A 25,704-nucleotide genomic window follows, 5' to 3' on the forward strand; every position below is an offset into this window, starting at 1 on the left:
TGGAGTGGAAAAACCGGAACAAAAAAGAATCGCAGCATTTGAGATGTGGTGCTACAGTCGAATGTTGAAAATTAGATGGACTGATAATGTAAACAATATGGTGGATCTCCGCGGAATCAGCGAGCAAAGGAATAAATAGAGAACACCGACAAGAAGGGAGGATGATAGGAAACCCTTTAAGACATCAGGGAAAAACTTCCATAGTGCTAGAGGGACCTGCATCCAGTAAATAATTGAGAACGTAGGTTGCAATTGCTTGTCCTAGACGATGAGATTGGCACAGGAGAGAAATTCGTGACGGACAGCATCAAATCAATCGGTAGACTGATGACTAAAAGGAAAAAAAAGAAAGAGGGATAGCATGGAACATTCCAATTCTGAATGCGACTGTTCTACTTCTCATTCGGCAATAATGAAGAAACAATCCCAAAAAATGGGACGGCGTAATTACTAATTAATGAGGGGGGACGGGGTAATGTGAGGGAAGTTTTTTCTACTGTAGTTCCACCACTAATGTTTCGTACATGAGGTTCTCCTGCTGCAAGTTGCATGTGGCTTATGATAGTGACATCATTTGATATTTAAAGACTACCCAGTGATAAGATACCCTCAGACCATAAGATTTCGGCTAGCCACATTATCGTCTTCTTTCAAGGATGTCATCTGGATAAGATGTGGATGGGCTTGGGGTTAGCAGCTGGCTCAAGCGGCAGTTGTCAGTTCTTAGGATATAGGCGCCGCTACTTTTCATTGGAGTAGTATCGCAGTTCATATCACGAAGATGAGCTCAAATCGTTTCAGATCACCCATCAATGTAAAATTCCTGTAATTACATGAAGTCGAACTCGGGTCCTTTGAAAGGCATTCCCCCACCCCTTTCTACTTACGGAGGTGGATGCCTTACACTTCCGCCCACCCCCCTCTCCACCCACACACGCACAATTCATAAATCGTCTATGCTCTACAGTAATAGGTAACTTGTCTTTATTCACGAGAGTGTGCTGAGAAATAATGCCTTCGAATATTTTATGTGAAAATTCGTAAATCATTTTAAGTAAAGGAAACATTGTTAACATTAGACATTTTTATTCTTTATTTCTACATATTTATGTCGCTAGAGGGAGTGGTAGGACTGGGTTGAGCTGTGAGTGTTTCTTGCTACTTGCTAAATTAGTTTTTATTTTTTTTAAACATGTTCTGAATGTTTATTTTCTCAAAAGAATAGCACAGTTTAGAAATTTAAAAAGACAGTTACTTTTTCCAGGCCAAAACTGCTACAGTATGAGCAAACAAATCAGCTTTGTGGCTGTCCAACAAGAAGAATTTACTTAACGCTCAAATGCTCATTTAACAATATGAAATCCCACTACAGTGAAAAGACATGAACTATCAGTGCTGCCTCGTAATTAAAAAATTGATTTAAAATTCATATATCTTAAAAAGTTGCACACAAAACGTTTACGAAAGGAGCAAATTATACTTGAGATCGTTAAGAGAATTTTAATAAAAATAGAATGCAAAGAAGCACCACCTGCAGCGTGTCAGTTAAAGAAGGAACGGACTGATTGCATAGAACACAACGAAAATTCAAATGACATCAAATCCAGTGGCCGTACGAATACGCCTCTGAAAAACTTTTGGAATCGAGAGCTGACAGATACACTCAGTCGCAAAAGTATTCGGACTGTGGGAAGTTTCACAATGAGTACTGGAGAAACACTGACTATGAAACCCAAACATATTTATTAGCAATATATATGCGTAACAACATTAATTACAAAAGAATTATTGTATTATTTCGTTTGCAAAACATAAATAACAGAAAAATTAACAACAAAATGAAACATCCGGCACAACCTGCTGCCACAAATGTATTCGGACACTGTCCAATAAATGTTCATAAGTTGTACGACAAAAATGTCAATACCTTGTGGGTCCACCTTTCATTTTCAATACCTCCTCCAATCTACTAGGCATACTTTCCACGAGTTTTTTAGTGAAATCTGGGCCTATATTTGCCCATTCTTGGTCCAGTTTCTCTTTCAAGGTCTCCTTCGTATAGATGTTGTTCGCGCGGAGGGTCCGTTTCAATTTATCCCACAAATGTTCGATTGGGTTAAGGTCTAGTGATTGGGGAGGGGGATGCAATACTTTCGGGCAATTGAAGAGCAACCACATTTGTACAATATGCGCGGTATGCTTGGGATCACTATCCTGATAAAAATGAAAGTTGTTCGCAATACCTATATGTCGTGCACTCTGCTTCAAATGTCCTCGCAGTATATTCAAATACGTTTCCTTGTTCATCGTATCATCAATGAACACTAAATCACCCACACCATTGCCGGACATGCATCCCCACACGATGATGCTCCCACCTCCAAACTTTACTGTTGGTTTGAGGTTCCTGGGATTCAGCTCTTCATTGGTCTTTCACCACATGTTTGCCTTTCCGTCGCTTTGCCATAATGTAAATTTACATTCTTCGCAAAATATCACCCGATTCCACCAAGCCTGATCGTATTCGGCGTATTCCCTCACAAACTGCATACGTTTCTTCTGGTTCACTGCATTTATGAATGGCTTTTGCCGTACCACTCGACCATGGTACTGCGATCGTCGTAGTACTCTCCGCACGGTTTCGGGATGAACTTTTATACCAAGGTCTCCCTCCACCTCACTTGCAATTCGTGTGGCAGATATTTTCGGATTCTGTTGTTCCTTTCGCACAATCACACGTTCATCTCTCTGTGAAAATGTCCGTGGCCGTCCTGTACTGCAAGGGAATTCCAATCGGTCTTCTTTCTCGAACCGTTTAATTATGTCGTGAACTGTACTTTTCTTCATGTTCACTATTGCGGCAATTTCCCTGCAGGATTTCCCCTTCGCGTGATGATAAACGACAAGTTGCCTTTGCTCGAACAAAGAACACTTCCCTCTGCGTCCCATCGTCGACCTGCAGAGGCTCGCGATACGTGTTTACTAATCATCGCTATCGTCTCGCGGAAATGTCGGACACACTGCAGTCGCTTCACCCTCTGTGCGTCTCGGAATGAACTATTCTCTCACGTTGTCCGCCTTTGTCCGAATACTTTTATTGCACCTTCCCATGCCGTTTGCAGGAAATATTACGTAACAGACACATGTCCAACAACAATTCTTCGTATTTGACGCGTGTTTCACGTTGCGACATCGTACCCAGAGCACCAAATACATTACAAAGTGCAATTTCTGTATTTGGTCATGCGACAAACTGCAAAATCATGCGCCGTTACGTGCTGTCCGAATACTTTTGGGACTGAGTGTATGAAGCGCAGTTGGAAGGCAAGCACTGGTTTTATAATGCGTGCTTATCAGGCTGAATTCACTCAGTACACACAGCAGCGCACACAGCTAAATGACATGTGTAGACCAACACAAAAGAAAAGAGCCCTGTCTAGTACCACACTCACACAGGCAATTCCTTTGTCCCTAGGTTCTGCTACGGTAGCAACCAGCCAGATAGCCCAGAAGCAAACTGCGCCCAGTCTCGCCGTATCACAAGTCGCCGGCCGTCACACTCTTCCTTGTTGTTGCCGTCCACCACGGCAGCCGCGGCGAGCTGTTAAATTCAACGGCCGCTGCCACTACTGAGCTCTGGCCCTGGTAGATACTCCCTCGCTGTCCAAAACCAGCTGCTAGCTGTTCTACGAAGGTTCGCTCGGTGGCGCCTGTCTCGCAATGGGCGAGGCGCAGCGACGCCACCCACCTGCTCAACCATATAAGCCGGGGCCGGCCAGAAATTCTGCACGAGTGCGGTGCTCCTGCACATGTGCAACTTCCGGGTCATAGCGTGCACGCCGCAGCCGTCAGCGTTCATGTAGTGCATGTTTCTACGCACAGATGTCGCCTTATACACTTGCTGGGATACTCTGTACCGGCGCATTCTAGTGCTCTTTCCACAGCTTGCAAGCCAACCATGGGAAGGTATTTCGCGTATTAAACATTTAAGATACTGTCACAGTCTACTCATTGAGACGTCTACTTTTATGTTAACAGTTTAACCCAGTAAGACAAGTAATATAGTTAACAACCGTGGGTTTTTATTAAGGCAGCTTGACTGACGGCACGTAAATATGCGTAATGTTTTTGATCTAGTATTTAAGAAAGAGAGCACTTTGCGACTTCCAACGAACCCTATTCATGATTTCAAATAACATTAAACTAATGCAAGGTTTCCTATAACTAATTCTCGGAGCCCTCAGTTACTCCCACATAATTTCTGTTTCACTGACCTCTGAACAGAATGATAATCGCAGAGCTCTCGATGATCACCTGCTATTTCAATATCATTATTGCTATATCTTTCATCAGTTCCGTCTGAAATCTGCATAATAACCACAATTAGATGAATGTTACGTTTTATCGACTTCAGCTGAGCGTACCCCTTCACACATTAAAAAAAGAACCTAAATGTAAGTATACATTGGCACAATCGGTTTAATGACCAACTTTCCTGATAATAATGTAACATGGAGCAGAATGAGGCAATAATGCACAGTTAGTAAACAATAATTTTTGATTATGAAAGGAATAAATCCAAACACGTTTCTCACTGGTCATGAGAAATGATAATCGAGTTGATGTGTCTCACCCATTTTCTTAAGGACATTTAATTTTGCTTGCCGTTCTTCACTGTTGAGTACACTAGACTCGTCTTTCTGATATGTATTGAAAACTTACGCTCGTCGCCTATTATTCGGCGGCACAGCAAACGCTGTGAGTTTTCACCAACGGCTACAAAAAAGAATTGCAGTTCCCAGTCATTTTTAAACGACTGAGAACATAGATCTCTCGTCCTTTGCTGTTAAGGTTACGGTTACCAGGGGTAAACAAGACTGGGTACGTTGCGCTCTTGCTTGTAACACATAAACATGGAAGTGGAGCCGCCGCCGATCATTTAGGACACATGTCTAATAAGAGATGTCGATGTAGCACGCTGTCGCACATGTGCGCACATGTGCAGCACTTCCGCACGTCTGCACACTGTGCAGCGTTTGGCCGGCCCTGATATAAGCTGTGCAAGGGTACGGGTTTTAAAAATGGTTCAAATGGCTCTGAGCACTATGGTACTTAACTGCTGAGGTCATCAGTCCCCTAGAACTTAGAACTACTTAAATCTAACTAACCTAAGGACATCACACACATCCTACAAGTTTTAACATGTGGGGGATGCGTGACGTCTTCTGACGGCACAATCTTTATTTCTCAGCATATTCATCATGCAGATGAACGCACATGTCCCAACGAGACACCATTTTTTTGATACCGTCATTGTAGAATGTTTGACTTTATTGAAAGAGCCACAACCTTACCTCTGCTTGTACAGCTTCACCACCACCGAAGTAAATCATCGAGCGTGTTCTTTAAGTTTCGGAAGTACGTGAAAATCGGATGGAGCCAAATCGGGGTAGCATGGAGGAGGATCATCGATGACAGCGAACGACGTGCGACGGATTGTTGCAGATGCCGCAGCGTTCGTGTGTAATCTGGCACTGTCACGCTGAAAGAGGAGAGTGGAGGAACTCTTCAACTACGACCCTCGATTGTAGTACGCTGTTTCTCAAGCACTGAAGTTGTCAGGTTACACACCGCCGTGCTACACTCTACAGTTCGGAGACCACTAGCGGCAGAGTGCTGCAAATACGTAGAAACGTATAATAAAGGTGTGCGCTATTAATAGAATTTGTTTTATTTAAAGAGCTTTAAGTGTTTTCACATAAGAAATTCGGAGGCATTACGTTTCAGCACGCACTCTTACCACCCTTAAGTCGTCACATACAAAGGGAACGATTGTAGGAGAGCAGATGCAGGAATCATGCATAGTCGCTCGTGTCAAGTTCCTAATGCAGATGGTTTGCCGTTGCCTTCCTCTGACGTGTTATCAGATGTGAAGTTTGTATCTGTGACATGTGCAAGACTGAGGAATGCTTGTAGATAGTAGTAGTGGGTTTGTGTTGCTGGATATGGATGGGATAGCACGAAACTCGATGCTAGCACATAGCGTACTCCTCTGGAATAGCGGCGAGCCTCACGTTTCCATCCGAGGGACGGATCACAGTCAACAGTGTCACGTGCTCCCCTTTATGAGACACTGTGGAAAGAATTGAAACTCTCTCTTTCCAAGCATTGTGAACCAATGGCTCTGAGCACTATGGGACTTAACATCTATGGTCATCAGTCCCCTAGAACTACTTAAACCTAACTAACCTAAGGACATCACACAACACCCAGTCATCACGAGGCAGAGAAAATCCCTGACCCCGCTGGGAATCGAACCCGGGAACCCGGGTGTGGGAAGCGAGAACGCTACCGCACGTCCGCGAGCTGCAGACTCTTTCCAAGCATTAATCCCGACTTGTGGGATCTGCTGGTTAATAGGATGTGGCATGTTAATTTTAAGGGGTGGCCAGATGCCCTTGCAGTCGCCACACCGTACCCCCCAGGAAGTAATTCCTTTCAACCACCAACGGTCTGCGTCTAGTTGTGTCCATGGAATAGTGCGAATGCGTTCAGATATCTGCGAGCCGTGTAACTGAGGCGGAACGTGGGGACCAGCCCGGTATTCACCTAGCGAGATGTGGAAAACCGCCTAAAAACCACATCCAGCGGGGCTGGCACACCGGCCCTCGGCGTTAATCCGCCGGGCGAATTCGATCTGGGGCTGGCGCGTCTACCCGAATCCAGGAAGCAGCACGTTAGCACTCTTGGCTACGCTAGCGGGTGTGGAAAGAATTGAAACTGAATCCAGAAAAACTGGCGCGAGGACTGCTGTTCAGGAACTTCACACCCTTGCCGGTCAAATAAATACTGGTAGTGAAAGTGAAAGTGTCCCACAAGTAGGATTCGAAAAGGCGCATCTTCGAGTCGAGCGCTACAGGACAAGCATGTACTGACGGTCTGGGCTGTAGAGAGAGATGCTCTCATATGTACCGACACATTATTCACTCACTATATTTCCTCGTTGTTTGTAGTGTCCATGGTTGTAAAATATCTGGGATGTATTACCATGGATTAAGTGTAATAATGGCTGACGGTAGAGCAGGTCGGTTTGGATACAGGGACCCCTGACCAGTAACCCACTGCGCCTTTTTATTCAATAATCGTTTTGGAAAAACACACAATATTAAAATTTTCCTCTGCATCCACTGAACTTGAATAACCATCCTATTGGGCGATCTAAACTAACCATCCAACAGCGTAACGAGCTTATGGCCTTCCAACAATTGATTGTGTACAATCTTTAAAACAGATTTTTAGACGTCTTAGCCCTTAACATTTAAGTATTTAAATAAGTAGCAATTGTATTAAGAAAGTCAACAGATCAGGCATAACCAGAAAGCTCTTAAATAGCACCAAAAGCTGCATTCAGCACTTCTGAAGGGATGCTTTATATTCACTTTGAACTATTTCATGCAGTGTAATGTTCACTTGGTATCGAGTCGTACTTGCGACCACATCTAAAGTACACTTGGCACTGCCCTAAGCATCGAGAGATGAGGTGGACGTCTGTGTTTCACTTTTTTTATTTTTATGTACGCGTGCACTTCCTAACAATTTCCCTGCTGTGCCCTCACTCAACAATGTAATTTCGTTTAATTTTTGCATGTTTGGGTCTGTGTGAGAGAGCATTCTGTTAGTGAGGTGGGGTCTGGCAAAGGTAGTACAAGTGTAGTCGGAAGTTTACTGGGTCGATACTCTGCAACGTGATAAAAGAAACAAAAGACATGAATGGGACGATTCTATCTTTTTTATCCTGCCTGTATAGGCGGCGCGTGCGTCTGGTCCTGTGAACTGCTTCTGTAATGTAGGCCGAGAGTTAAGGAAGCGAGTAGGAGCAGAAGAGGTGAAGCACTTCGGTACTGCATGTAACTTTAACACTTCTAATAGACTAAAAAACAGAAATAAATATAAAATGCATACATAACTTTGGCTAGGATGAGCACGTAGGTGATAAGCCGTAGTCCGTGTCTAATCCTGTGAAGTTAGGGTGACTGTTCTGTTTAATCGCAAAGCCAACAAATATTCGTGAAGTCCAAACATTAACTGAACGTAACTAATACAAAGTCTCAATAGCAAGCTAGCCCACTCGGTAGTAGAAGCGATATTTCCAGGCCGTCTGTTCTTGTCGAAATGAGCCAGAAATCAAGACGCCACTCCCTGAGCTCCACAGCGTCGGCCAGAGGGCGCTGTGGTCTGCGTAGTTAGTCTTCTCTCGTAGTGACAACTTACGAGAGCGTGCACCTACGTTGTGGCATCGTAACTATCGACGCCACACTATCAGTCACCGTTGGCCAGCCTGGTTTGTCGGATTATCCCATCTCTGTGTTTAGTGCTATGAAACGAGAAGCTATCTCTAACATCGTACGCATGTGAAATATTTAAATTGGAATACTAATCAAAACGCTACTTTTTGCAAATAATATTTTGTGTTAATTGACAGAGGACTTTTCTATTTGACGGGGTGCTAATTCAGTAGTTCGAGCCGGCTGATACTTATATACTATGTTCAGGTCATGATCCACTTATATATTCAGGTTTCAGAAATTACAGCGTGTGTTAGAGATAGCCGAAATATTTAACTACGTGTGTTAAGTTGTAATACATTTCATACAGTAATCCAAAAGTTCTTTCTTTTGCGTGTGATGCTTTATTCAGTAGACAAGCACGTGTTGTGTTGAGTAATATTAACGCCTATGTCTTCGTGGGGTCCGTACCGCATTTGCACTGACATTGCAACAAGGAAAATATAACGTGCTTCACCCACATCATGAGCTGAGGGAGTGTGAGTGTACAAATTAAGTTAGAATTAGTACATATCCGGCAATCATCTCCATGCCATTCATAGCTGGAATTGCGCGACGATAACCGTGAAACGTGATGGTGTTCATTATAGGTAGTATTTAACGAGCGTCACACAATGGAAGAAAATTGCATGTGCAGTTGTGAATGTACTTTGGGGTCGGTCCATCGATCCACTGGCCTATAAAGGCCTGAAGGTTCTTTGAACGATGCGCTTTACCGATCCCAATAATTTAATTTAAATGCTAGGAAGTGGCGTGTGCACATTGTTTAAACAACATAATTGTTTCACGTAGTTTTGTCATTATCATTTCTCATGTGTCTAAAGGAGGCCATTTAACAATCATTTGAGCAGTTGTAATTACACACCACAGTTTAATTGTCCAGAAACGTGTGCGTTTGATGCATGAGTGTAAATGATTCTGTTTGTGGGGTTGTTGAAAGTAGATGAAATATTAGGTTGTGAGGTCACATTCATACCCTGTCCCACGTGCTCATAGATTTCAGAAAAAAAGGAAAGACCATAGTTAATGTTAGGACTAAATAAATGAAAATAATAAAGTTAGGTACATGTCTTTGCTACCTCGAAGGATTTTCACGTCGTGCGATATCATACAATAATGAATCATATTTGAGGACGGGCGCCTCGCATCGCGTGAGACGAAGGCAGAGAAGGTTAAATTATAACGTCAGCAGTAAAAAACTTTTTGGTTAGATATATTGTTACGCCGGAAATAAAAACATTAGTGTTAGATAAAAGAGCTATAAAATAAATTTTTGGAAGAGACAAAGCGAGAATTTGTCGGTATTAATAATTCAGTACCATTCCCATTTTTCCCGTCATATTAATTTGCAATGATCAAATGTTTAAATTAATGGACGAAATCATACAATGTAGAATTTCACTGCGGGTGTTATCTTTTATTAAAACCTCCGAGCTGATAGGCCTTGGTAGTTGTATAAAACTCTCCCCTGACGTTCCGTCTCCGACTGCAGGAGATAACCTCCGAGGTAAAGCGGTGAACTGCAAGGAGAACTCGAGGAATGAGCGTGGGCGTGGATGATATCCTTGTCAGTTTTGATATTGTGTCGTTATTTACCATGATTCTGGTAAATGAAGCTATCTCATGCACAGCGGATATTTTTCCTACCGATATTGTGGCGTTATTCCGACACTGCCTTAGCACAACCTACTTTCAGTACAATGGCGACTTATGAACAGATTGACGGGGTGTCTATGGGCATTCCTCTTAGTCTGCTGTGGTTAACTTGTTTGTGGAGACTTATGAAAAACGGGCTTTGCACGCTGCCAGAAAGAGACCAGCCAGATGGTATTGCTATGTCGATGAAACGTTCGTGGTATGGACACACGGGGCATAGGAGTTGGATGCCTTCCTGATACATCTGAACAGCATTAATCAGAAAATACAATTTACTATGGAGACGGAAAGTAATGGGCAAATGAACTTTCTGAATGGTCTGTGATTAAACGACTGGACGGAACGTTAGGCCATAAGTTGTATAAAAAGGCCACACATACTTATCGTTATCTGCATAAATATTCAGATCACCACCATATGCAAAAAAGAGGTGAAATAAATCCTTGCCAGACAGGGCAAGAGATGAATTTGAACATCTGCTGTCGACTTTCGTGAAGAATGGCTAATCTAGTTAGGAGATTGATCGAGCACTTTGCTGTAGGCAGAGAACCAGGTGAAACGAAGAACAACAGTCGCCCAACGGTACGGTTTTTCATCCGTTCGTTACTAAGGTCACAGATCGCATTGGGAAAGTTTTAAGCAGTTATGGGGTGGAAACTATTTTCAGACCCTACAGTAAAATGAAAGAATATTTAGGATCGGCAAAAGAGGCACGACACCCTTTGGTTACGCCGGGGGTATATAAAATTCCTTGTTGTTGTGGACAGGTTTATATCAGTACCACAAAGAGAAGTGTGAACAATCGTCATGTTCCCAGAATGAGATTTTCACTCTGCAGGGGAGTATGCGCTGATATGAAACTTCCTGGCAGATTAAAACTGTGTGCTGGACCGAAACTCGAACTCGGGACCTTTGTCTTTCGCAGGAAAGTGCTCTAACCAACTGAGCTACCCAAGCATGACTCACGCCTCGTCCTCACAGCTGTACTTCTGCCAGTAGAGCACTTACCCTGGAAAGGCAAAGGTCCCTAGCTCGAGTCTCGGTCCGGCACAGTTTTAATCTGCCAGGAAGTTTCATATTAGCGCACACTCTGCTGCAGAGTGAAAATCTCATTCTGGAAACATCCCCCAGGCTGTGGCTAAGCCATGTCTCCGCAATATTCTTTCTTTCAGGAGTGCTAGTTCTGAAAGGTTCGCAGGAGAGCTTCTGTAAAGTTTGGAGACGAGGTACTGGCAGAAGTAAAGATGTGAGGACGAGGCCTGAGCCATGCTTAGGTCGCTCAGTTGGTAGAGCACTTGCCCGAGAAAGGCAAAGGTCCCGAGTTCGAGTCTCGGTCCGGCACACAGTTTTAATTTGCCAGGAAGTTTCATATCAGCACACACTCCGCTGCAGAGTCGAAATCTCATTCTAAAATCAAAGCTGTTGATCGAAAATTAATTATCTTATAGCGTGGGGTCATATTTGTATTTGTGATAGTTTACAAATGTAATCCCCCCATGAACCATAGACCTTGCCGTTGGTGGGGAGGCTTGCGTGCCTCAGCGATACAGATAGCCGTACTGTAGGTGCAACCACAACGGTGGGGTATCTGTTGAGAGGCCACACAAACTTGCGGTTCCTGAAGAGGGGTAGCAGCCTTTTCAGTAGTTGCACGGGCAACAGTCTGGATGATTGACTGATCTGGCCTTGTAACACTAACCAAAACGGCCTTGCTGTGCTGGTACTGCGAACGGCTGAAAGCAAGGGGAAACTACGGCCGTAATTTTTCCCGAGGGCAAGCAGCTATACTGTATGAAAGCAGTAAAGGAAGCAAAAGAAAAATTCGGAGTAGGTATTAAAATCCATGGAGAAGAAAAAAAAACTTTAAGGTTCGCCTTGGCCGAGCGGTTCTAGGCGCTTCAGTCTGGAGCCGCGCGACCGCACCGGTCGCAGGTTCGAATCCTGCCTCGGGCATGGATGTGTGTGATGTCCTTAGGTTAGTTAGGTTTAGGTAGTTCTAAGTTCTAGGGGACTGATGACCTCCGATGTTAAGTCTCATAGTGCTCAGGGCCATTTTTTTAAGGTTCGCCGATGACATTGATATTCTGTCTGAGACAGCAAACAACTTGGAAGAGTAGTTGAGCGGAATGGACAGTGTCTTGAAAAGAGGATATAAGATGAACATCAACAAAAGCAAAACGAGGATAATGGAATGTAGTCGAATTAAGTCGGGTGATGCTGAGGGAATTAGATTAGGAAATGAGACACTTAAAGTAGTAAAGGAGTTTTGCTATTTGGGGAGTAAAGTAACTGATGATGGTCGAAGTAGAGAGGATATAAAATGTAGACTGGCAATGGCAAGGAAAGCGTTTCTGAAGAAGAGAAATTTGTTAACATCGAGTATAGATTTAAGTGTCAGGAAGTCGTTTCTGAAAGTATTTGTATGGAGTGTAGCCATGTATAGAAGTGAAACATGGACGATAACTAGTTTGGACAAGAAGAGAATAGAAGCTTTCGAAATGTGGTGCTACAGAAGAATGCTGAAGATTAGATGGGTAGATCACAAATCTAATGAGGAGGTACTGAATAGGATTGGAGAGAAGAGGAGTTTGTGGCACAACTTGACTAGAGGAAGGGATCGGTTGGTAGGACACGTTCTGAGGCATCAAGGGATCACCAGTTTAGTATTGGAGAGCAGCGTGGAGGGTAAAAATCGTAGAGGGAGACCAAGAGATGAATACTCTAAGCAGATTCAGAAGGATGTAGGCTGCAGTAGGTACTGGGAGATGAAGCTTGCACAGGATAGAGTAGCGTGGAGAGCTGCACCAAACCAGTCTCAGGACTGAAGACCACAACAACAACAACAACAAATGTAACGTCGACCTGAATAGAGAATGCTGCGTGAACGCAGCAATAAGAACTTAATATTATGGATTAGGACACGTTAGTTACATTAGCCAAACCGAGCGGTCCTCCTCAGTGACCCATGAGTGGAAGTACCTAGATGTAGCCTGAATTCACAAATTGGAGCCCATAACAAAGGGATATTTAGCAGTAGCTTCTCTGAACCCTTTTTTTCCAAAAATTTAACAGGCCTCCTCTCACTTCTACTCAGCTATCTTTCAATAACAGCCCTGCTCAGCGGACACTTAGAGCAATAACATACGGCTCACAGCCAAGCTTCACCTACCATAGGAGCAAGTTTGGCCAGTTAACAAACTAGGTATTGACCCAAAGCTCTGGCCTTAAACGGTATTAATTAAAAAGAAATTATGTGATAGTTAAAATATTAATACAGCACTTTTCTGACTTGACATCCATCACTGCGCTTTATCCCAGCAGTACAAATAACCATTCTGGGGCACATGTGCAATAAAGTGGCGCCAGCTGTGTCGAATCTGGTCGAAGCACAACGTTCGATTACCACTTGTGTCGTCCGCCAGTATTCACGCCCCGTGCCAATTTAATTAAATGCTTTACAAGCGGTAAAGGACTTCTACAACAGAGACAGAGGTACAATTACTCCACGTATAATAAAGCAAGTTAATTACAGAAGGATTAACACTACCGCCCCGCCCGGCCGAGCAAATGGCTGCAACTGACAGCGTAATGAAAAACAGAACGGTTAAACAATGACGACCACATAGGTCAACAGCTCAATAAGCAACACTGTTGAATGCAGACAGAGCGCACAGTGGAACCTAAGTCTTCACCGAGATCGTCGTGCAAGACCGAACTTTAGTCTGACACCCGACAGAATAACTACCTATTTAGGACTGAAGTAGACTTAAAGAACCTTAACTTGGCTACAGTATCGAGCAAACGCCTTCTGTTGATCGGACGTCGAGGCCGATAGCGGAACTTGAGCTGTCAGTGCAGTGCGACTTGCAAAAAAATGGTTCAAATGTCTCTGAGCACCATGGGACGTAACATCTGAGGTCATCAGTCCCCTAGAGCTTAGAACTACTTAAACCTAACTAACCTAAGGACATCACACACATCCATGCCCGAGGCAGGATTCGAACCTGCGACCGAAGCGCCTAAAACCGCTCGGCCACAACGGCCGGCAGTGCGACTTGCACATACCGAACAACAGCTAGTTGGGACAGCGACAGCCTGCTGCTCTGCCTCGAGTATCTTCCGGACGGCGACAGAGATACACTACCGGTCAGGCTGCAACTCGGTCTCGGGCGAAAAACCAGTACGTGGCAACGAGCGCCGGTTTCCTACTTATTTCTAGCGTACGCTTCGCTCACTCTCCATAGGAAAGACCACGTTTCACATTTGTGCGTTGCTTAAAAGTTCTCCCCAAACACCGGCGAGCGCCAACCTCCCTAGGAGGAGAAATCGTCCCGGGAAGAAACTGAGACAGGCGTATCAATAAACCTGAGCAACTGCAGTCGCTTAATGAAGCTTATCTGAGCAGCTTATATAAAGCTAAAGATGACGGCAGAGGGAATTATGGCATCTTCATTACGAGTACCATAATCATATCTGGACGAACCTAAATCATTCACTGGTTTTCAGTAAATGGTCTGCGACTTAACTGGGAAAACAATAATTAAGTTGCATGCAAAGCAGAATATATTGTTGCTAACAACAACAGAGCGTAGACAGAGGTGTACCGGAAGCGAATGAACCTTCGGATAGAGCAATGGGGTACCAGCAGTAATACGTACTTCGTTTAAGAAGTTTAACACGCGATCTGTGTTAATGAAAATTACTGTATTATCGTTAGGTATTCTGGACGGAATGCCACTTCTTTGATCTGAATTTGCCGTAAGCTGTAAACGATAGATGTGTTGTTGACGTCTGCAAGGGCTAAGGATAATGGCATGACCGTCTTCCTGATTTTCTCCACAGTTATACAAATACCCTGCTTCTGTTGCACCAGCAGCTGCCCTGAGTCTGAGTCATTCCTACTTCGTTTTGCTGTAACAGACATGACTTATCTGATTTCCTAAAGCTGACACAACATAGTATGAAGGTTGTTCTAGGACGCTGCATCCAAACGATTTATCTTCATGGTTTGAACCCGTTTGTGTATCACATAGGACACATACGTTGTTCGGTACAAAATCTGTATTTCTATCAACGATCCTCTTAAACATATTTAAAATGGTTTAAATGGCTCTCAGCACTATGGGGCTTAACATCTGAGGTCATCAGTCCCCTAGAACTTAGAACTACTTAAACCTAACTAACCTAAGGACATCACACACATCCATGCCCGAGGCAGGATTCGAACCTGTGACCGTAGCGGTTGCGCGGCTCCAGACTGTAGCGCCTAGAACCGCTAGGCTACTCCGGCCGGCTTAAACATATTTAAAAGTACACAAAGCAACGCTTATTAAATTCGGAAATGTAGCACTCTACCATGGTTTAACATTAATGTGAATTGATACACACTTGATAAACGAACTATATGGCTATCTTTCAACAGCATGCAAGACGTTACAACACTACAACACAGTGCCTATCAGTTATCAATTTTTTTTTGAGATCTCGAAATTATATTTATGAATATAAATGCAGGTATTCTATTATTTTAAGAGAAATGAGCATTCATTGAATGACTGTAATGTATATCTGTGACGAGATGTACAAAAACAATATCGCAAAATTCTGTAGTAGAAACGTTGGTCCAGTCAGGGACTTTGCATTGTGCAAAATTCTGAGAGTCTGTTAAGAGTGTGGCACTAGCATCGTTGAGGTGCTAACGCAAGCAGACTGAATTAAGGGTTGCAATAGTACAGCAGACTAGCATGGACAGTACGTGGCCACAGTAGAATCTGCAATGAAGTGCATTGTCGGTATGGTTTCTAAAGTCAACAAGGCATTGCAAATAATTAATGAGCGAGCATATATCTGGAGCAAAGTACATATTATAATCATGAGGAGATGACAAATGAAATATTTGAAGGAAGCGTACCATGAGGCCAAAGTTAACATAATTTACTCTTTACTGAAGATAGAGCTATTGGCAGTTATTGCTGCCAGTAAATTTATTACGCCGCACCACCTGCACCTTACCACAAAGTAAGACTGTGACACTTAGCGGTGTAGTTTTCTATAAGAATTGCCAGTGTCGTATCGTCGTCTAAAGTGAACATTATAGCAGTTTTCTAAAATTGTAATTAGCTTCACTGTTACTGATTTACCCACGCCACTGACTAAAATGGAAGCCTGTCCTATAATCATCATTACAACCGGTGTCAATGTTAAAAGAAATTTTGCTTGATGTAAAAGAAAAGTGCACTTGCAATTCAAAACTTAAAGTTAACTAATTCTAAACTAGAAGTAATGATAACTAACTGAAACTCATGTTGAGCAAAATTAGAAGCAAATTTATTAAAGATTATTGATTAGTCGTAAGTATTGCTTCACAAAACTTTATGGCTGTAGGCGTTACTGAGAGTGAAGTTGATGGTGGCTGGTCGGCATTGGTTTAAACTGATTCATTACAGTTGTTAGTGGCTAGTCGGTTTTGGTTTTCACAGATTCATTACATTAATATTAACTTCATTTACGGTTTTGTGTATGATATTTTCATTTGAGGTTCCACGTGTGTAGTTAGTTACTGTTGCCACCTAAATATACCTCAGTACTTGTTCCGATTAATCAGTATTCAAAGAGACGTAGATAAGTTCATAGCTTTCGCTGAAGAACGAACTACCAACCGTAAATACTTATTCAGTAATTACTGGTTCAATCAGTCTTAGTTACTTATTTAATTACAAACTCTACAAGGTGCACAAAACTATGTAATTGGAAAGCAAAATCTATTTCCCATCATTGTAGTTCAGTATAAGTATTTATTGGACAACTTCAAGTTATAGTATTGCTTGCAGTCTTTCACTTTCTAGTTATTCTTCCGGATCGATGACTTTTCTGTGAAATTCGGAGCATTAGGTACCGCGAATCTTTGATATATCGACGAGTGGGCCTGTGTTACACGTGTCTTCCTTGTGACAGAGCTTAGCACTGTAACGGTCAGGTTAGAATGTGACGAGGACATGCAACACGAATTCGTTTAACTTACCAGTATTGAGGAAACATGCTGCAGAAAAGTTAACGAAATTCATGTCAGAAATTACGACAGAAAGCTGTAATCTAAGGAATGTATCAAGGAAGTGATAAACTATGTTCTGTAAAAATGCGATCATGATCCACCTCGAGTTTCTCAGTCTACGGAATGTAAATTACAAGGATAGCAGACGAGTTTCAGGGCAGACCTCCAACCATAGCGGAAAGGAAATACATAACCAAACAATGTACCTAATTCTTAGCTGTAAATATTGATATGAACTTTTACTACAAAAAGTATTATAAAAATTCTAAAACGGTTCAGTTTGTCAAAATATTCTCTGCGTATCATTGCTAACTTTGACGATGAAGACCTCATACACTGAAACGTCAAAGAAACTGGTATAGGCATGCCTATTGAAATACAGATATGTAAACAGGCAGAATATGGCGCTGCGTTCAGCAACGCCTATATAAGACAAAAACTGTGACGTCGTTATTACATCGGTTACTGCTGCTACATCTGGCAGGTTATCAACGTATATGTGAGATTGAACATGGTGTTATAGTCGGCACAAGAGCAATTGGACACAGCATCTCCGAGGTAGCGATGAAGTAGGGATTTTCCCATACGACCATTTCACAAGCGTGCCGTGAATATCAGGAATGAGGTATAACATCAAATCTCCGATATCGCTGCTGCCGGGAAAAGATCCTACTAGAAGAGGACCAACGACGACCGAAGAGAATCGTTCAACGTGACAGGAGTGCAACTCTTACGCAAATCGCTGAAGATTTCAATTATGACCCATCAACAAGTGTCAGCGTACGGACCATTCAACGAAACATCATCGAATGGGCTTTCGGAGCCGAAGGCTCACTCGTGTACCCGTGATGACTCGACACAAAACTGTACCTCTCGCCTGGGCCCGTCAACATCGGCATTGGACTGGTGATGACTGGAAACGTACGACACCCCACATGTCCAGAATTGCTGCAGAGTGCCTCCAACAACACTCTTCTGAGTTTAAACGCTTGCATTGCCCACTAAACTCCCTAGACATGAACAGTATTGATCATATGTGGGATGCCTTGCATCGTGTTATTCAGAAGAGATGTTCGTACTCTTACGGATTTATGGCCAGCCCTGCTTGATTCATGGTGTCAGTTCCCTCGAGCACTACTTCAGACATTAGTCGAGTCGATACCGGTTCGTGTTGTAGCACTTCTGCGTTATCGCGGGGACACTACACGATATTAGGTAGATATACAGTCATGCTAAAAAATATCCGAACGACCTGAATTGCATTTCGCCTGATTCGCATGCAACCCACATAACGCAGCTGTCTAGCAGGTCCTCTAATCGCTCCTCGGTACAGTCGTTTGACTATAGAAAAAGGTTCCAACAAGTCACCACTAGAAAATACTGCTCTCTATCGCAGTATCTCAAGATGTAAAGATATACCACAATACTACAAATATCAGGGAACACCTTATCACAGATAAGACGGTCCTTAAGGCTTGTAAGCTCACATTAATTACAATAAATGACATACCTGAAATGTTACCACTCTCATTGTTACGTCAGATAGGTAATACACGTAGTAAGTTCGCCATATTCATGATTTCCTCTTCAAAGTAACTTACCGTACTTACTTTTTATCACAAAATGACATCAAAAATTTAATTATTCACGAGCAGCTAGTTCAGAATATGTATGAACTTCAACCGACACTGCGAACTGTCTTGTTCTGCATATGGATTAAAACCCAGGTCATGCAGACTAAGCAAAGATTTCGTGACTGACGGAAACTAACAGTCATTCCTGACTATGCATACATACAGTGATACACATCGATTTGAGACAGTATCAGTTGGCAAATATCAACTTTAAATTACATTACGTAAACATTTTTAACGGACAGAAATTCCTACCCAGCATCTATTGTCCCTGTTAACGAACTACGAAAGATGATAAATGTTGCTTCTGCACAAGTAACCTACTTGAAATGCCTTGAGGTAAAGCTTTTTGTTGGACAGGGATTCGAACCCAGAACCTAGTCAGATTGTTATCGAAGTACAATCAACTGTGATATCGGATTTTCTTGGCGGTAGCTAGATGTTGTAACTGAAATGACGAGACGAAACACTAATATTTTCCTTCCCAGGACTCCAACCCGACACCTATCGCTGTTATATTTTAGAGAAAACGAGTGTTAAATATGGGTTTGTTACGCCAGCAGCGGAATGTGAGCATGTTTGAACTAGAAATAATATGACGAAGAGTTCAGTGCTGACTGGAAACCGAAGCCCACACATATCGTTGTTGACTACACACAAAGAGACGTCAGCTACCGAATTTTTCTCCACGAGCATCCTTGAACTTAGAGTTATCTCGCAAATATTTCTGTGTCTCACTGGGAGTCGAAAACGTCAGATATCGTTAGTGTTGACAACGAACGAAAATACATCAAAAATCAAAATTATTATCCACCAGCAGCTAGGTGTTCTCATGCTAGAGATTGATAATACATAATGAAAACTGTAGTTTTGGGCCAGGATTCGAACCCCTTCACGCGCACTATGTGGAGATATTGAAGAATCTGCAGTTTTGAACAAACAACAAATTGTATTCGAGCTGTATTGTCACGAAGGGATCAAATTCCGCGTTAAGGGCGGTCTGAGTTGCATTCCCAGTTCAGAACCAATTTTATCGACATACAGAAGCTCAAATAGAAGATGGAATAAGCGTTCTGTGACCCTAAATAGCGTTTGTTTCGTCACTAGAAATAAATAACTAGTATAATAAAGGTTACTGGTGTTAGAGTTTCTACATGTCACCACTTCTGACTTTATTGTGGTTCAATCTAACGTTTACTTGGTAGAGAAGGAATATCACGATGAATGTGAATTTCAGACCACAATGGCATTACACCTTCTTCACTTGGCGTAGCCAGAAGAGAATAGAATCTGTGTCTCCCTATCAAAAATCATCAGCAGAAGTGGGAATCGAACGCAGACCATAAGTATATGAAACTATTATCAATCCAACAGTCACCTTTTTTTTTCGGCCTGGATTCATCGCCATTAAAAGAAATTGTTCTTCTTCACGATGAAATAAAATACTTCTTCTGTAAAGAAAATAATAGTATTTTCCTTGAAAACATTCCCCTGCTCGTCCTCCAACAAGGTGGCACTGACTCAGCTGACACGTGATCCTCAAACCTCCTCTTCTCGAAATTAATAAGCCTTCACTTTATATACCCCAAGCATTAAAGCTTGGCCTCGTTCGTTCAGTGATCCTTTGTTTTTCGCCCAGGTTTCCTTCTCGTAGTTGTGAGGGCAGACGTCGCTGAAGTCCGCAGACGGTCCTGTGGTGTGCTGGAGTGAGATGTTAGGCAATGTTCCTTCGGATAAAGTGACATTCACAACGTGAGTCACAAACTGAAAACTTTCTCTACACTATGGATGATAGTACAAAACATAGTCCTAATGTAAGCAACGAAAAAAAAGTTCAAGTACAATATTTGTGAACTTGGGTTTTAAAAACTGAACACCTGTTCGTTCATCCATCTGTTCGTCTAGCATCCTCTTATAAATCCCTTCATAGTATGTGTGTCATATCGTCACTAGTTGTAATGCCGCGATATAATTGGCAAACTTTCTCTTATATTTTGGGTCCCTCATCAGTAACTTAGCCTGTGTGGCTAGGTATACTCTGTAGCCCATGTATGTCCGGTCTTCCTGGGCATTAATGATGTAGTGCAGTGTGTGCGCTGCCAATCACGTCGACGTGTTCTTTTTGGTTACCGGATAGTAAGTTCCATCCGGTTGGAGAATCGATGTTAGGGAGATGTTCTGCGTTGTTGTCCTGCAGATCGATGCCATGGTCCTACGACACCAGTTCAATATATGGCCGTTCTGACCACAGGCACAACGGTGTTGTAAGGTGTCGATGACATTACATTCTCGACACTTGTCTGACACCGACAGATGTATTTTATGGAGTCGCGCTCTAGTTGGTATTGTCTGATTGACAATTTTGTACCAAGTGGATCGGACATCAGTGCCTAGAACACTGTTATTGATGTTTGTCCAGATCCTAGTCCAATCCGTAGAGGGGTACTTCGTAACCATGCGGTTGGCTCTTCTAGTTTCGTTCATCATCCGATATAGTTGAGCAGATGTTAGATCACTTAATGGAGCACTAGATTTCGACTTCAGGTAGCTGGCTTCTAAGAGAAACATCCTGATATGATTCGCCTTATAGTGCACTTCCCCAGGTTTATTGGTATTAGCATGTTGTATGGTTGATATGTCCTTATGGCCATACGAAGTGCGCTGTCGGGGTATTGGTGGCACAGCTGCAGTGTATTACGTACGAGGAGAGCCTTGCATTTCGTTGGGACATTTATTAGACCCAGGCCCCCTTCCGCCGGAGGGAGAGTGACGAGGTTGATCCCCACCTTGAATATCTCACCCCTCCAAAAATACCATCCGACTGCCGACATGATGCCCCTGGCAATAGTGTCTGCCGAAAGGAGAACCTGCCCAACATACCAGATTTTGGAAAGGATCTTGGTATTTATGAACTGAACTCGTTGAAGTAGATTCTGTTCTCTGCTTTTATTTTGTTGAAGGCAGGCTTTCGTGATGGCCAAGAGTTCTTTCCAATTGACTGCCGTTGTTCTTATAGGGCAACTGCTCATTTTTATACCTAGCACTTCGACAGTTTCGCACAACCTGTAGGGACAAGTTACATCTGTCGTCAAGCCTCCCCCAATTGGCAATAATCTGGCCTCCGTATAATTTAATTTGGAGCCTGATGCTCGTTCGTATTCAGTGATACTGTCAGTGATCTCCCGTAGCTCCTGTTCCGACCGTATGACAGCACTCACGTCGTCCGCATATGCAATACATTTTATGTTGCATGAGTAGACAGTTAAGCCCTGAAGTCTGCAATGGAGCATCCGGAGAAGTGGCTCAATTGCTATTACGTAGAGAGGCATAGACATGGGGCATCCTTGTCTTACTGATCTTTCAATAGGAATCGGTCGGGTGAACTGACCATTAACAATGACCTTAGAAGTGGCAGCGGTGTACATATTTTGAATCACTGTAATGAAGTCGTCACCGAATCCAAGATGTTTCATAATTTGGAACAGATAGCGGTGCGAAACCCGGTCAAAAGCCTTACATTGGTCTAAAGCAAGAATTGCTGCAGTCGGCCGTGTAATTGCACTGTACGAGATGATCTCTCTGTAATCCGCAAGACTTTTGAAGATAGTGCGTCCAGGTACTGCTGCTGACTGGTTGTGATGGATTATCGTCCCTAGGACGTTTTTAATTCTATTTCCAAACACGCGGGCTACAATCTTATAGTCGTAATTCAGGAGGGAGATTGGTCGATCGGTCGAAAATGATCGATCTCTTCGTGTGGGTGTTGTTTCGGAACAAGTACAGTTAAACTGCCATTGAAGTCTTCTGGTAGTTGCAGACCTGCTCTAATTTCGTTACATGTATGCACAAAACAATTTTCCAGTAGATGCCAGTATTCCTTATAAAATTCAATGGGAAATCCATCCGCGCCAAGGGATTTATTAGGCTGAGCCTTCCTCAAGGCCATCTTAATTTCATCCGCAGTGACTTCACTCATCAGTGACTCCCTGTCAGCCTCGGCTAGTTTCGCTGTTAGAACATCTTGCATGGCGGAGATGATCTCATCATCTGTCGGGTCTGCCATATAGAGTCTCCGGTAATAGTCAGTGATATAATCCTTTATTTCCATCTGAGTCGTCAAGAAGCTGCCATCTTCCGTTTTCAATTTACTGATCAGTTTTTGTCTTGCTCGTCGTTTCTCTCTGCCGAGGTGGAACGAGGATGGATGTTCATCGGAAGTATTGTTGGTGTCTCTAGAGCGGATTTTGGGACCTTCCATTTGTTTCCGTTTCAGTAGTAACAACTTTGCCTTAATCCTTTTAATTTGTACAATGTTTTCGTGCGTGACAGACGTTTCGGAGTATAAATCACGTAGGCATCTAAACTAAAATTCAAAGGTCTCCTTTTGCACGCGGCTCCTGGCGTAGCTATAGGCCTTCAAGTACCTAATAAGTGGAGGCTTCGGATAGTGGCACCACCTCATCGTGACAGACGGAAAAGTAGCCTGTCTGTGTAGACTCGATTCCCAGACCTCCTGCAACCGTTCTCGTAGCCCTTGCTCTCGGAGGATGTCTACATTTAATTTCCATCCTGTTTTGCCGCGGAACGTTTTCTGTCTGGTCATACGAATGGTACAGTGGTAGGCCAAGTGGTCTGAGAAACATATCGGCCACGTTTCCGTTGCCGATATTTGCCCCCTCAGAGTTTTCCTCACATAGATCCTATCGATGCGGCTGGCAGTTTTTGCGGTGTAATACGTAAAGCAGCTTTGGTCCCCATGTAGTATTTCCCATGTGTCCTCCAGTTCGAGACGACGCACTGTTTCTGCGAGAGTTGGACAACCATTAAAATTCGGCCTTTGTTATTTAGGCTTTAAAACGCAGTAGAAGTCACCCCCAAGTACCACGTCTTCTGGATTCCGTCGTAACAGATATAACAGGTCAGTAGCTAAGAACTGGGCTCTGCGCACTCTATTTTGATTACCAGAAGGGGCGTAGATGTTTATAAATCATATACCGTGAATTAGACACGAAGTGCCTCTCCCGTTTTCCAGTGGTTCGACGTCAGAGATGGTCATTCCCTCTTTGATTAGGAAAGCCGTACCGGAGGAGCTATCCGGAGTGGTGTTTTTTACCACTTCGTAGCCAGGAATGTCTAGGTGAAGGTTGTCGTCCACCTCCTGCAGCATCACAATATCCGCTCACAGCTGTAAAGGTAGTCGCGAAGACTGTACAGCTTCTGAGTCGCGGAAATTTTATTGATATTTAACGTGGCTAACTTGTAGTCCTGAAACGGAGGAGGCATTTCCCGCTAGTGGTGCGAAGTCTCAATCCAAGTATGGAAGGGAGACGTCGGTGGGAACCATTAATAAGTATCAGAAAAGTAATCAGCGTCCCCTGTCGGAGTTGCTGAAGCAGGTCCTGTCCTTTTGAGTTCTTCATCCCTCACAGATGAGGAAGCACCATTCGCCGAGCCGACCTTATTCGTTTCAGTGTCCACTGACATGCCTTCTACGTCATCTGCCCAGTCGCCAACATTAACTGAGTCCCTCTTGGTGTGTGTGGCTGTCTCAGCCCTGAAGACCCGCCGTGTAGTCTTGTCCCCTTCAGCGAGAGCGTGGTCTCCGACCTCTGAATGGGGCTTCGTGGTGTCTGCCACATCGCTGGTGCCACTCTGTTTCTTCTCATCAGGGTTTCCATGTAGTGCATCGGTGAGGTCGCGGGCAATTTGCAAACCTTTCTCACGCAAACTTGGTGCAGTTTGCTCGGCATTCTTGTGGGCTATCCACCTTTTCTTATGTTTCTTCGGCGAACTGCCTCGTCTTCCATTTTCGTCAGCCTCTGGAGATGAAACGCTATCTTGCCCACCAGTTAATCCTGCCGTTTGCGCTGAGACAGGCATCTGTTTGTTGCCAGTGTCCGAATCGTTGATGTTTCCTTGGTACTGTACATCACAGTGAAGGCTGGCCAAATTCATACCCACTGGCTCGTTAGTTTCCGTTGGAACCTCAGGGGTTACATCAGTGATGTCCTCTGTGGTGGAAGTTTCCATTGGCGTCACTTGGTCGTTGTCTAAGGCGTTGGAAATTAGGTCCACAACTGAATGTTCCACGTTGGCCATGTTCGTGCGGGCTGTCGCCACATATGTCAGCGGTAGTGAAGTCATCGTATTAGCTGGCACGGTGTCTCCTGGTGGCAACTGCGTCACCCTTCGTTGGATACATTGACCACGAACGTGATTCGTGGCACCACACCCAGAGCAGGTACGCGGTTGACCGGCATATATGACGATCGCCCTGTATCCACAAATAGTAACGTAAGATGGTATGTGCCTCTGCAGTTCCATTTTAACCTGCCGAACACCGTTCAGGACAGGAAGCTTAAACGTCGCCCATTTTTCGGCAACATTGCTAACAACTTTACCATAATTTTTGAGCACCGCGTCGATTTCAGCCGCAGGTACTTCAAATGGTAACTCAAAAATTCGAAGAGTTCGAAGACCAAATCCTGCATCCAAACCCTTAATCTCTCCAATGTTCCCATCACGGTGCTTAAATTTAAGCTTACCACTACATGATTGCAAGATCTGTTCGCAAATATCTGCGGTTTCAAACTTGATGTAGACAACGCTACTAACGATCGACAGGTGTACGCCGATAATATCGTCAAAGGATCCTTTCAGACTTTCCTCAATCCATAATTCTATCTCAAAAGACTTCGATCGCGCATAGTTGTGATCGAATACAAATTTCAACGTGTCTTTGCACGTTATGTCGTTCATGTTCCGGTTCTAAACATTGTCACACAATAACATGTTATTGTGGCCGCTAGAACAGCGTCTACTCACCAGTAAACAGCACACAGCCAGCAGCAGCCAGGACGTAAACACGCCGCACGTCTGTTCGCCACGGCCGCTGCAGGCCGACTGACCAAATCCTCTGCTCATAATGCCACACTGGGTCGGAACTCTGACACACAGGCTCTCTGTAGCTGTTTGCAGCATGTTCAGTACATTAATTTTACTTGGTTGACCGAATCGC

This window comes from Schistocerca piceifrons, chromosome 3 (assembly GCF_021461385.2).
Source record: "Schistocerca piceifrons isolate TAMUIC-IGC-003096 chromosome 3, iqSchPice1.1, whole genome shotgun sequence".
NCBI lineage: Eukaryota > Metazoa > Arthropoda > Insecta > Orthoptera > Acrididae > Schistocerca > Schistocerca piceifrons.